Source organism: Pseudophryne corroboree, chromosome 1 (assembly GCF_028390025.1).
Source record: "Pseudophryne corroboree isolate aPseCor3 chromosome 1, aPseCor3.hap2, whole genome shotgun sequence".
Taxonomy (NCBI): Eukaryota; Metazoa; Chordata; class Amphibia; order Anura; family Myobatrachidae; genus Pseudophryne; species Pseudophryne corroboree.
In genome coordinates, this window is record NC_086444.1 from 129,848,378 (window position 1) to 129,863,166 (window position 14,789).

At 45.5% G+C, this 14,789-nt stretch overlaps 1 pseudogene; it reads left to right on the top strand.

Annotated features, from left to right (window-relative positions):
• Positions 1-5,731: 5,731 nt before the first annotated feature.
• LOC134944320 (5S ribosomal RNA) lies at positions 5,732-5,850 on the top strand (annotated as a pseudogene).
• Positions 5,851-14,789: the final 8,939 nt, after the last annotated feature.

Genomic DNA, 14,789 nt, shown 5'->3' on the forward strand with positions numbered 1-14,789 from the left:
AAGCGGTCTTCCATTCATTGTCGGCTCATATGCAGATCAGGTTATATGCCCCCCACAGGTCCAACTTGGTGAAAATTGTGGCTCCCTTGACCCATTCAAACAACTCTGGCATCCAAAGTAATGGATAGCAATTCTTGACTGTTTTATCACTTAAGCACCAACAAAAAAGAATCCGGCACCCGCGGTAGAAGAGGGACGGATGAAAAGGTTCCTCAAGGTTTTCTTTAATGTACTCGGACAAGGCAAATGTCTCAGGGATGGACAGCAGGTATGTACTTCCTCTGGTTGGAGACTTGCCTGGGATAAGGTCTATGGGACAATACCATTCTCTGTGCGGTGGCAATATGTCTGCTCCTCCCTTACCGAAGACATCAGCAAAAGATTGGTATTGTTCAGGGAGGATGGCAGGAATGCAAACATCCGACTTCTGAACTGGAATGACTTTTGGGAGGCAATCCGGTCCCCAGGAGAGGATCTGCATAATGGTCCAGTCCAACCGTGGATTGTGTTGCTGTAGCCAGGGAAGTCCAAAAACAACTGGCTGCGAAGCCTTAGGAATGACCAAGAGAGACAGGGCTTTAGAATGCAGAACCCTTACATGAAGAGACAGTTGTAGACTAATAGGGGTCGGCACCGCACTGGATTTGAGATCGCAAGGAGTTGTATATATACCCTTGCGAGTGGAGCAACAGTGTGTAACAATAGAAGGATCCCTGATACGGGGTGCTTGATGTAAAAGTTGGTGGTGCTCCCAGAGTCAGTGGTATAATTATAGTTTACAAAGAAAAAAGAAAGACTCTATGTTGGGGCACACGTGATGGATATAAAATATGTTAAAACTTAACTTTTATTATGGTTAATCATAAAAGAAGAATGGACACAGACTTACATACAAAAAACAGTCACCTTAGGAGGAGTTTAATGGTATTAGTATAAGGGGTTGACATGCCCCATGTTGACACCAAGCAAATTGCTAAGTGTACCAGTGACGTGCGGTGAGGTCAGGGACTGGGGAGGCACTGCAGCTAAACACCCCCCCCCCCCCCCCCCGGAAAAAAAAAAATGCAGTCCCCCCACACCGCTAAAATCAGCACCAGGCAGAACCAGCTAGGGGGGGTAATGCCATAGCAGGGGAGACACTCAGTGTGGGGTCCCCCTGCCATGCCATTATACACCCCCCAAACCAGTCAGCCCAGGGCTGGTATTCCTCGGAAAGTGGGGCCCCCAAAAAATGAAAATGGGGTCCCCCCTCCCGAGCAATAACCAGCACTGGGCTGGTGGCGGTGGGTGCGGGGTTCATTGTATGCTAATACTGTTCTTTACAGGTGGCCTACAGGTCCCAGCAAGCCTGCCCCAGCATGCTGGCACTTGGAGAACCACAAGTGCCAGCATGCCCGGACATAAATGGCCCACTGGCACCTGTAGTCCACCTGTAAAGAATAGTAATATTGTTCTTTACAGGTGGCCTACAGGTCCCAGCAAGCCTGCCCCAGCATGCTGGCACTTGGAGAACACAAGTGCCAGCATGCCCGAACATAAAGGGCCCGCTGGCACCTGTAGTCCGCCTGTAAAGAAAATATTTATAAAAAACACTACACATACTTTTAAAAAAAACTTTATTAAACAGGGTCTTCACCTGGGGGCGGCGGCCTTTAAGCTCTTTTGCGTGGCCGCCGCCTTCCCAGGGCTTCTGGCGTCTTCACCTGGGGGGGCGCCACCTCCCCAGGGCTTCTGGCGTCTTCCTCCGGCGTCTTCACCTGGGAGGCGGCGGCCTGTAAGCTCTTTTGCATGGCCTCCGCCTTCCTAGGACTTCCAGCATCTTCACCTGGTGGGCGGCGGCTGCTAAGCTCTTTAGCATAGCCGCCGCCCATCCAGGCCTTTCGGCGTCTTCGGTCTTCAGGAGCTCTTCTCAGCTCCTCCTCCGCCGTCGGACTGACAGCCGCTGCCTCGCGCTGACTTATATAAGTCAGCGGAGGGGGCGGGGCGATGACGCGGCGAGCCATGATTGGCTCGCGGCGGCCATCTTGAATTTCAAAAATGACGCTGAGGCGCCATTTTTTAAATGGGTACCGCTTCCGCTGCCAAACTCTGCTGAACTGTACGTACTGCCGCATCCCGCCGCCGCTACCGCCGCCTGCATCACCGCCGCCAGCACCTCCGCCGCCCGGCCCACCGCATCCCGCACCTCCGCCGCCCGCACCTCCGCCGCCACCGACGCCCACACAGTGATTGACAGCGGATCCAGTGACGGATCCGCTGGCCAATCACTGTGGCCTCACTGACAGGGGACGTGCTTTCATAGGTTGAAAGCACGTCCCTGTAGGAAAGCGGCACCTCTAATGGTGCCGCTTTCCCATACAATTTCAATGGGCTTTTCCTGCCCATTGCTAGGCCCCGCCCACACCCGCCCCCTGCTCCCATATCTTTTATCAATCACTACGGGAGGCACCACGATCGGTGCCTCCCAAACTGATTTTACACAGATTAATCATGAGTAAACTAATAAAGAAGATACTTATGTGTCATAAGTATCTTCTTTGTATTATTTTACTCATTAATGACAGGGGAGGCACTGCCTCCCCTGCCTCCCCTGACTGCACGTCCCTGCAGTGTACATAACCAATTCCAATACGCCTCTGGTGAAAAATATTAAAATCAAAGATATGTATCATATCTTAGTATATCAGGAGTGTAATATCGTTATGGAGGAGAATGATTTTCAATAATGGTAGATATACTCCTTAATAATGGCTCCCTTGGTATTTGTAATGGTTGTGCTATTGAAGCTTCTTTCTCTGGTAGGTGGTCTTGCAAAGATTGTAGTTCTAATTAGTAGAATAGGTATAGAGGTAAGGCTAATGTTTTCTCCACCACTTCTGCTGTTTGTTGATGATTGGAGCTACTGCACCTGATATTCCAAGGTAGTCACCTGACCTTGTACTGATCAGGCCTGTCACTGCTTTGCTTCCAAGATCAGATGGATTTGGGCTTATCCAGTGAGTATGGCAGTAGTAATATGATTCAAACAAATGAGATAGCATGTGGTTTCGGCATTTATACCAAGTTGAGAACTTCTGCTGTCCCGCTGATCTGCCCCAAGTTCCTGTTACAGTTGCATTGCAGGGAACTTGATATCTGGCAGTGGATGAGAGGGTTCTCGAAAAAAAAGAAAGTGGAGAGAGAGAGTGTGACCCAACTTCTGCTGTTCTCTGTCATATCGAATTATGGTGGACGGTGAATGAGAGAGAGGGGATACAGAGAGGAAAAGGAGGTGGTGAGCTGAGACTCCCCAAAATTACCATGAATAAGTGTCTATCATTGACAATACTGGACTTCTGCTCTCAAAGGCATTGTGAAAAACCGATAAATAACCTTTCATAGTGAGTGATGGTTTGTCAAGTAATATTGGATATGTAAAAAATTGCAAGAAGGTTATGAATATGTTTCATTCATTGGCAGTACAATATGCGATACATTCATTGATAATCCACATGGAAAAGGTACCACTTAATTTCCTGCAAAGGTTGTGCAATAAAATATGCAACACATTAATCTGAGTACTAGTTAGGTTATAAGTATAATACATTAATTAGTAACCCACATGAAAAAGGAAAACATCTAATTGCATACCAAATAGTGCAGTTAGGCATGAGGCACAAAAAGGTAAATATAGGTTCCATGTAGGCTAAAGAAATGTACACCAAAGAGAAAAGGAATATGTTGGTAAAATAGAGTAGAAATCCACTATGTGAGAGGTTTCTATAATAATTTAAATTAAAAAAAATAAAAAAAGAAAGAAATATCGCAATCCATCCAAAGACAAGACACTGGCCAGTTCTTCTCCTTGATAAAGATTTAGCTGATGAACTGGGTTGAAAAGATTTCCATAAGCTGGAGACATTCGAAGAATGTTAGGGATAAACTAACCCACAGTCACTTCACTGCTAATCCAAAGAAAAAACAGACAATCAGAGGATATTTTCCCTGTGGGTCCTGCAAAGCGTGTCAACATATGAGAAAAACATACAAAGTATCAGATCAATATGGTGAAGAAAGGACAATTGAACAATTCATCAACTACAATGCTATTGGGGTTGTCTATTGTATCTCATGCAGTTGTAACATGAAGTATGTTGGAATTACCACGCGAGCCCTAAAACAACGTATCCTAGAACACGTGGGATCAGTGAGAAATGCCTCAGTAGACTTACAAAAAATGAGGAAACTTACATCTGTGGCACGCCACTTTCATAGGCACCATCAGAGCAACCCATTGGAACTACAAGCCTTCGGTCTGGCATCAGAGATGGTGACCTAATGCAAAAACTCCTCAAACGTGAATTCGAATGGAATTTCAGACTGGATTGCCTTGCACCAAGAGGGATGAATGAGCACATCAATTATGGAGTGTTCATCTAGCCCATCCAGTCCTCAAACAGAGGACATGCAATCATAACATAATTCCTCCCAATGTAGACTGAAATAACAGACCCTTCAAAATAAGACCTTAAGCTAATCTCTTTCTAACTTATAAATTATTTTACTCATCTATTCACTTACCTGGTTGCATTATCCCCATCCTTTTAACTCACCCACAGGTTAAACAACTTACCCTCACAATTACCCCATATTGACCATCTCAACCCCCACCCCCTGCTTCTGCAATCACACATCACACCTCTACACTATATCCACATCACATCAAGACCCATTTACTCCAATAGCACAACATTTAACAATCACCAGTTCCTACCTCATATACTACATATCTCACATTGCCGCCATCCCACATAATGCGATTAGTTACCCAACTTAGATCCACACTATTGCACTTTGCATCAATGGACTTTAGTCACACCGCTTTATGCGTCACATTTTTCCTGCTCATATATCCAATAAGGGCTTGCAACTTATCGCAATTACACAGAGTCACATCACTCTGATACTTAATAATATTCTCTTTTTTTATTTTATTATTATAGAAACCTCTCACATAGTGGATTTCTACTCTATTTTACCAACATATTCCTTTTCTCTTTGGTGTAAATTTCTTTAGCCTACATGGAACCTATATTTACCTTTTTGTGCCTCATGCCTAACTGCACTATTTGGTATGCAATTAGATGTTTTCCTTTTTCATGTGGGTTACTAATGAATGTATTATACTTATAACCTAACTAGTACTCAGATTAATGTGTTGCATATTTTATTGTACAACCTTTGCAGGAAATTAAGTGGTAACTTTTCCATGTGGATTATCAATGAATGTATCACATATTGTACTGCCAATGAATGAAACATATTCATAACCTTCTTGCAATCTTTTACATATCCAATATTACTTGACAAACCATCACTCACTATGAAAGGTTATTTATCGTTTTTTCGCAATGCCTTTGAGAGCAGAGGTCCAATATTGTCAATGATAGACACTTATTCATAGTAATTTTGGGGAGTCTCAGCTCACCGCCTCCTTTTCCTCTCTGTACCCCCTCTCTCTCATTCACCGTCCACTATAATTCTATATGAAGGTGAACAGCAGAAGTTGGGACACACTCTCTGTCTCTCTCCACTTTCTTTTTTTTCGAGAACCCACTCATCCACTGCCAGATATCAAGTTCCCTGCAATGCAACTGTAACAGGGACTTGGGGCAGATCAGCGGGACAGCAGAAGTTCTCAACTTGTTATAAATGCCGAAACCACATTCTCTCTCATTTGTTTGAATCATATTACTACTGCCATACTTCACTGGCTACGCCCAAATCCATCTGATCTTGGAAGCAAAGCAGTGACAGGCCTGATCAGTACAAGGTCAGGTGACTACCTTGGAATATCAGGTGCAGTAGCTCCAATCATCAACAAACAGCAGAAGTGGTGGAGAAAACATTGGCCTTTCCTCTATACCTATTCTACCAATTAGAACTACAATCTTTGCAAGACCACCTACCAGAGAAAGAAGCTTCAATAGCACAACCATTACAAATACCAAGGGAGCCATTATCAAGGAGTATCTCTACCTTTATAGAAAATAATTTTCCTCCATAACGATATTACACTCCTGATATACTAAGATATGATACATATCTTTGATTTTAATATTTTTCACCAGAGGCGTATTGGAATTGGTTATGTACACTTAGCAATTTGCTTGGTGTCAACATGGGGCATGTCAACCCCTTATACTAATACCATTCAACTCCACCTAAGGTGACTGTTTTTGTATGTAAGTCTGTGTCCATTCTTCTTTTATGATTAACCATAATAAAAGTTAAGTTTTAACATATTTTATATCCATCACATGTGCCCCAACATAGAGTCTTTCTTTTTTCTTTGTACACTATAATGAAGAGACAGTTTGCAGGTCTCTTGGGAAATAGTCCCGTGGGGCATAGGACTACCATCTACTGTCGTGAGGGTGATTACTTTCGGAAGTGTTTTGGTGGGAATCTGGAGTTGGGATACCAGCTCTGCCGAAATGAAATTCCCTGCAGCACCGGAATCCAGAAGAGCAGGAACGGTCACAACTCTGGAAGGAATTTGCAGAGATACAGAAATGATTGAATCCTTCTTGATTGAAGAGATTCTCAAGATTCCTAGCTTCAACTCTCCTCTAAAAACTAGTAATGTCCGTTTCCTGGACGATTGGTACAGGTTGTCAGCATACAGTCACTCTCCCCACAGTACATACATAGATTCATCTGGCGGCGACGTTGCCTCTTCTTTGCAGAGTGCTTAGAAGGGTTAACCTTCATAGGTTTGACATCAGAGGAGGGTGAGCTGGGTTGAGGAGCTGGGCGTGGCCTAACCCGTTCTCATGAGCCCTCGGAGGCGTAGGTCAATTTTATTGCACAAGGACATAATGTCTTGGAGAGTGGATGGCATATCACGAGAAACTAGCTCATCCTTCAGTTTTTCAGAAAGCCTGTGCCAGAAGGCCACAGTCAAACCCTCCTCATTCCATCAGAGTTCTGATGCCAGAGTCTACAATTCTTTAATGTTTTGACCGACAGTTCTGGAACCTTGATGAACTCTCATTATATCGATGGAGGTGGACGTGGAGTGTCCAGGTTCGTCAAAAAATTCAGCGAAAGGACTCCAGAAATTTAGAATAGTGACTGAGTATGGGGTCAGACCTCTCCCATAAAGGAAATAGAGGCTTTTCTGGACAACAGAGATACAATGAATGCCATTTTTGTCTTTGAGGTGAGAAAGTTTACAGGCAGAAGTGTGAAGTGCACATCACACAGATTTAAGAAACACCTATATAGTTTAGGGTTTCCATCAAACTTTTCTGGTGTAGGAAGGCGGATAGCCTTAGATGGCACAAAAGGATTCTGTGCTGGGTCACGAATAGCAGACTGGGTTGAAGAAGTTGTCAAGGTTGCCTGGAAGTGGAACTTTTTATGGGTTCCCCCTCCTGCAGCCTGTGAAGTACTGATGTTCTCCACCGGGGCTCAGCCTGGACTGAGAAGATTTTAGCTGAGCGCTGCATCCTGAACTGAATCCAGCTAAAGTCTCCTTTTTGCGCTTGGGTACAGGGAGCCGGCCCTCCCAGTCTCCCAGCATGCTGTCACTTCTAGCATATCAGCTTGGTCCTGTCTGCAGCGGTTGTATGCATCCTACCCCAGTGCAGTGCATCGGGGGTTTACCTACTGCCTAGCAACAACCGTCAGGACATTTGTTACATGTACCGGCGCCTGTGGACTTCCCTTGTGCTGCGGACCACATAAATTCAATACATAGCGCCAGGTGTCAGCAATTTATGTTTGAAAATGGTTCCCAGTGATGATTCGTCCTTTTAAAAATGGTGCCACAGTATTGCCAGCTGGAAAAAAGAAGAGGGAGGTGGAGGCCGAACAGGGAGCAGCTGCGGGGCTACACGGCACAATTCCGAAACTACATGCTATTGTTCCAAAAGCATGGAAAATATATACATAATTACAAAATCAATAATGTTGTAATTCAAAAAAGGTGCAAGCTTCAACACAGAGCGGATCCCTTGTCGATAGAGATCAATAAGAATGAAGATAAAGAAAATATCTCTGTGGAGCGCACTTATTTTGTAAGCTGATGTAATTAAATTATTTCTCATACGTCCTAGAGGATGCTGGGGACTCCATAAGAACCATGGGGTATAGACGGGATCCGCAGGAGACATGGGCACACTATAAGACTTTGAATGGGTGTGAACTGGCTCCTCCCTCTATGCCCCTCCTCCAGACCTCAGATTCTGTGCCCAGAGAGACTGGTCACACGCGGGAGCTCTACTGAGTTTCTCTGAAAGACTTTATGTTAGGTTTATTATTTTCAGGGAGCACTGCTGGCAACAGGCTCCCTGCTTCGTGGGACTGAGGGGAGAGAAGCAGACCGACTTCTGTGAGTTAAAGGCTCTGCTTCTTAGGCTACCAGACACCATTAGCTCCAGAGGGTCTGATCACTTGGTATAGCCTAGCTGCTTGTTCCCGGAGCTGCGCCGTCGTCCCCCTGACAGAGCCAGAAGAAAGAAGCCGGGTGAGTAACCGAAGCAAAGAAGACTTCACTGTCTCGGAGGTACCGCACAGCGGTCACGCTGCGCGCCATTGCTCCCACACACAAGCGGCACTACACGGGTGCAGGGCGCAGGGGGGGGGGGGCGCCCTGGGCAGCAATAAACCTCTGTTTACACCTGGCAATAAGGGTATACAGTACATAGGCACTGTATACAGACCCCCGCCAGTATAAAAAATAGCGGGACTTAAGCGCGCCATTAAGGGGCGGGGCTTAGCCCTCACAACTCTAATCAGCGCCATTTTCTCTTCACAGCAGCTGCAGAGACGCTGGTCCTGGCCTCCTCACTACTGTCCAAGTAACAGGGTGTAAAACGGGGGGGGGGCACAGCTAATTTGGTGTTGATTAATATACATATATATTAAAAGCGCTGCAGGTCTGAGGCAATGTATATCAGTGTCGGACCGGGTTAGGCGCTGGGTGTGAGCTGGCAAAACTCCCTCTGTGTTTTCTCTAGCAGGCCTTATTGTGGGTCTGTCCCCTATAGCCCAGTGTGATAGTGGGTGTCGGTACGAGTGTGTCGACATGTCTGAGGCGGAATGCTCTTCCCAGGAGGAAGCTGGAGTGGGGACAGAACAAAGTGTGAGAGTGAATGTGTCGGCACCGCCGACTGTTGATTGGGTAAATATGTGGAGTGTCTTGAATGCAAATATGGCTTTATTAAATAAGAGGTTGGATAAATCTGAGGCTCAAAACCAAACGTGGAGACAATCCATGGAAGATGCTTTATCCCAAACTCAGACCCCCTCAGGGTCGCAGAAACGGTCATTTACCCAGATAGCAGACACAGATACCGACACGGATTCGGACTCCAGTGTCGACTATACTGATGCCAGATTGAATCTTAAACTAGTTCAGAGCATTCAGTACATGATTGTGGCAATAAAAGATGTGTTACATATCACGGAAGACCCGGCTGTTCCTGATACTAGGGTCTGTATGTTTAAGGGAAAGAAACCTGAGGTAACGTTTCCTCCCTCTTATGAGCTGAACAGTCTTTTTGAAAAGGCTTGGGAAATTCCTGACAAAAAGTTACTGATTCCCAAGAGGATTCATATGGCATATCCGTTCCCCTCTCAGGACAGGGAAAAGTGGGAGTCAACACCCTCTGTGGACAAAGCTCTAGCACGGCTTTTCAAGAAGGTGCCGCTTCCATCCCCTGATACGGCAGCCCTAAAGGATCCTGCGGATCGTAAGCAGGAAACTACCTTGAAATCTATTTATATCACTACAGGTACGCTGCTCAGACCTGCCGTGGCAACGGCATGGATGAGTAGTACGATTGAAAAGTGGGCAGATAACTTGTCATCTGAATTAGACACCCTGGATAGGGATAGCATTCTTTTGACACTGGGTCATATCAGGGACGCTGCAGTCTACCTCAGGGACGCTGCGAGAGATATTGGCCTCTTGGGATCAAGGGCCAATGCCATGGCAGTCTCAGCTAGGAGAGCATTATGGACTCATCAATGGAATGGTGATGCTGACTCTAAGAAGGCTATGGAGTCTCTGCCGTATAAGGGTGGTGTTTTGTTTGGTGAGGGCCTCGCGGACCTGGTATCTACAGCTACTGCGGGTAAGTCATCTTTTCTACCTTATGTCCCTGCTCAACAAAAGAAAACGCCCCATTATCAGATGCAATCCTTTCAGTCTAATAAATTTAAAAAAGGACGAGGGTCCTCCTTCCTTGCTACTAGAGGTAGAGGAAGGGGAAAAAGGTCGCCGGCTGTGGCAGGCTCCCAAGAGCAGAAGTCCTCCCTGGCTTCTACCAAATCCACTGCATGACGCTGGGGCTCCGCTGCTGGAGTCCGCACCGGTGGGGGCACATCTTCAACTCTTCAGTCAGGTCTGGGCTCGCTCGGCCCTAGATCCCTGGGTACTAGAAATAGTGACCCACGGGTACAAACTGGAATTTCAAGACGTGCCCCCTCACCGATTTTTCAAATCGGCCTTGCCAGCTTCTCTTTCGGAAAGGGATACAGTATGCGCTGCAGTACAAAAGCTGTGTCAACATCAAGTCATTGTCACGGTACCCCCGACACAACGGGGAGAAGGCTTTTATTCAAACCTGTTCATGGTCCCGATGGCTCGGTCAGACCGATTCTGAACTTAAAATCCCTCAATTTATATCTGAAAAGTTTCAAATTCAAGATGGAATCTCTCCGAGCAGTGATCTCCAGTCTGGAAGGAGGGATTTTATGGTGTCAGTCGACATAAAAGATGCCTACTTACATGTCCCCATATATTCTCCACATCAGGCTTACCTGAGGTTTGCTGTTCAGGATTGTCATTACCAATTTCAGACATTGCCGTTTGGTCTTTCCACGGCTCCGAGGATTTTCACCAAAGTAATGGCGGAAATTATGGTGCTCCTGCGCAAGCAGGGTGTCACAATTATCCCGTACTTGGACGATCTCCTGATAAAGGCGAGATCAAAGGAGCAGTTACTAAGAAACGTTATGCTCTCCCTGATAGTTCTGCAACAACATGGTTGGCTCCTAAATTTGCCAAAGTCACAGTTGGTTCCGACAACACGGCTGTCATTCTTGGGCAAGATTCTGGACACGGAACTACAGAGTTTTTCTCCCAGTGGAAAAAGCTCTGGAAATCCAGAACATGGTCAAAGGGATTCTGAAACCGGCAAGAGTGTCGATTCATCAATGCACTCGGGTGCTGGGGAAGATGGTGGCGGCCTACGAGGCCATTCCGTTTGGCAGGTTCCATGCCAGGGTGTTTCAGTGAGACCTGTTAGACAAGTGGTCCGGGTCTCACCTACACATGCACCGGAAAATAAGCCTATCTTCCAGGAAAAGAATTTCTCTCCTGTGGTGGCTCCAAAGTTCTCACCTCCTAGAGGGACGCAGGTTCGGGATCCAGGATTGGATCCTGGTAACCACGGATGCAAGTCTCCGAGGCTGGGGAGCGGTCACACAAGGGGAAAATTTCCAGGGAAAATGGTCAAACCAGTAAGCTTGTCTGCACATAAACATTCTGGAATTAAGGGCCATCTACAACGGGCTTCTACAAGCGGAACATCTTCGCGGCCGGCCCGTCCTGATTCAGTCGGACAACATTACAGCAGTGGCGTACATAAACCGCCAGGGCAGAACAAGGAGCAGAGCGGTGATGGCGGAGGCCACAAAAGTTCTCCGCTGGGCGGAAAAACATGCAAGCGCTCTGTCGGCAGTCTTAATTCCAGGCGTGGACAACTGGGAAGCAGATTTTCTCAGCAGACACGAGTCTCCATCCAGGGGAGTGAGGTCTTCATGAAGAGGTCTTTGCAGAAGTGACAAGTTATTGGGGAATTCCTCAAATAGACATGATGGCGTCTCGCCTCAACAAGAAACTTCAGAAATATTGTTCCAGGTCGAGGGACCCGCAAGCAGTTGTGGTGGACGCCCTGGTGACACCGTGGGTGTTTCAGTCGGTCTATGTATTCCCTCCACTTCCACTCATTCCAAAGGTGATAAGGATCATAAGAAGAACAAAGGTTCAGGTGATACTCGTTGTTCCAGATTGGCCACGGAGGGCCTGGTATCCGGATGTTCAGGAATTACTCATAGGAGATCCCTGGCCTCTTCCTCTAAGAGAGGATCTGTTACAGCAAGGGCCGTGCGTGTTCCAAGACTTACCGCGGTTGTGTTTGACGGCATGGAGGTTGAACGCCAAATCCTAGCTCGAAAGGGTATTCCCGGTGAAGTCATCCCCACACTACTTAAAGCTAGAAAGGAGGTAACGGCGAAGCATTATCACCGTATTTGGAGAAAATATGTGTCTTGGTGTGAATCCAAGAAGGCTCTTACAGAAGAATTTCAGCTGGGTCGTTTTCTCCATTTTTTGCAAGCAGGTGTGGATGCAGGCCTAAAGTTAGGCTCCATTAAGGTGGAGATTTCGGCCTTATCAATTTTCTTTCAAAAAGAATTGGCCTCCCTTCCAGAAGTTCAGACTTTCGTGAAAGGTGTGCTGCACATCCAACCTCCATTTGTGCCCCCAGTGGCACCGTGGGACCTTACCGTGGTGTTGCAGTTCCTTCAGTCACATTGGTTTGAACCTCTACAGAAGGTTGAGTTGAAATTTCTCACTTGGAAAGTGGTCATGCTTTTGGCCTTGGCGTCCACAAGGTGGGTGTCGGAATTAGCGGCTTCGTCTCACAAGAGCCCCTATTTGATCTTCCATGTGGATAGAGTGGAATTGAGAACTCGTCAACAATTTCTGCCAAAGGTGGTTTCTTCATTTCACATGAACCAACCTATTGTGGTGCCTGTGGCTACTGGAGCCTTGGCTGAATCAAGGTCTCTCGATGTGGTCAAAGCTTTGAAAATTTATGTAGCCAGAACGGCTCATGTTAGGAAAACAGAGGCTCTGTTTGTCCTGTATGCTTCCAATAAGATTGGAAATCCTGCTTCCAAGCAGACTATTGCACGCTGGATCTGTAATACGATTCAGCATGCTCATTCTACGGCTGGATTGCCGTTGCCGACGTCGGTGATGGCCCATTCTACCAGGAAGGTGGGCTCATCTTGGGCAGCTGCCCGAGGAGTCTCGGCGGTACAACTTTGCCGAGCGGCTACTTGGTCGGGTTCAAACACTTTTGCAAAATTCTACAAGTTTGATACCCTGGCTGATGAGGACCTCATGTTTGCTTAATCGGTGCTGCAGAGTCATCCGCACTCTCCCGCCCATTCTGAAGCTTTGGTATAAACCCCATGGTCCTTATGGAGTCCCCAGCATCCTCTAGGACGTATGAGAAAATAGGATTTTAATACCTACCGGTAATTCCTTTTCTCTTAGTCCGTAGAGGATGCTGGGCGCCCGTCCCCGTGCGGACTCTATCTGCAGTACTTGTTAATAGTTATTGCTTATGTTACATGAAGGTTGTGTTTTGGTTAAGATCAGCCTGTTGCTGATTTTGGTTCATGCCGTTAACTGGTATTTAGTTAAAAGCCGTGTGGGCTGGTGTGTATCTCACCATTGGTTTACCAAAAATCCTTTTCCTTGAAATGTCCGTCTCCCTGGGCACAGTTCCTATAACTGAGGTCTGGAGGAGGTGCATAGAGGGAGGAGCCAGTTTACACCCATTTAAAGTCTTAAAGTGCCCATGTCTCCTGCGGATCCCGTCTATACCCCATGGTCCTTATGGAGTCCCCAGCATCCTCTACGGACTAAGAGAAAAGGATTTACTGGTAGGTATTAAAATCCTATTTTTTTACCGGATAATTTATAAAGCGAGAATGACCTTACACATATAAACACCCATATTTAAAACACATCTTTTTATTATAAGAACAATATTGTTTAAATTCACATTTGCATTAAAAAGAATTGGTAATGAACATTTCTTTTACATTGAAAATACAGTTGTATGTTTCAACATTATTCATGTAGAAAGGAAATAAAAGAGCTTTCATCCAACGCGTTTCGTCTTATAGCGACTTCTTCAGGGGTGTTTTCTAAATGACCGCTCTCTGTTTATTTTGAAAAGCTGTATCATTCATAAAATGTAAAGACTTTAATTGAGCCAATTATTGTGCTAGAAATTGTTTATAAAATAGATTAGAAAACTTGAAGAAGGAGACTCCCATGATATAACGACATTTAGTGGGGTTCCTTATTATAGGCCACCTAGTGAATTATACTTTTCTCCCAAATATGGATATATTAGTTGTTTATCAAGCCTCATTAGATTTATATTCCCACAATTTTTCTAAGTATCTGTATAGCATAAAAGGAAGGATCCACCTATGGACTGGATGTAAACAATTCCCTTTTGTTTTCCAGCAGTAGTCCTATAGGTCTGCATACATAGGGATCCAATAATGTAATCATTCCATTATTGGATCCCTCTGTATGCAGACCTATAGGAATACTGCTGGAAAACAAAAGGGAATTGTTTACATCCAGTCCATAGGTGGATCCTTCCTATTGTGCTATACAGATACTTAGAAAAATTGTGGGAATATAAATCTAATGAGGCTTGATAAACAACTAATATATCCATATTTGGGAGAAAAGTATAATTCACTAGGTGGCCTATAATAAGGAACCCCACTAAATGTCGTTATATCATGGGAGTCTCCTTCTTCAAGTTTTCTAATCTATTTTATAAACAATTTATAGCACAATAATTGGCTCAATTAAAGTCCTTACATTTTATGAATGATACAGCTTTTCAAAATAAACAGAGAGCGGTCATTTAGAAAACACCCCTGAAGAAGTCGCTATAAGACGAAACGCGTTGGTT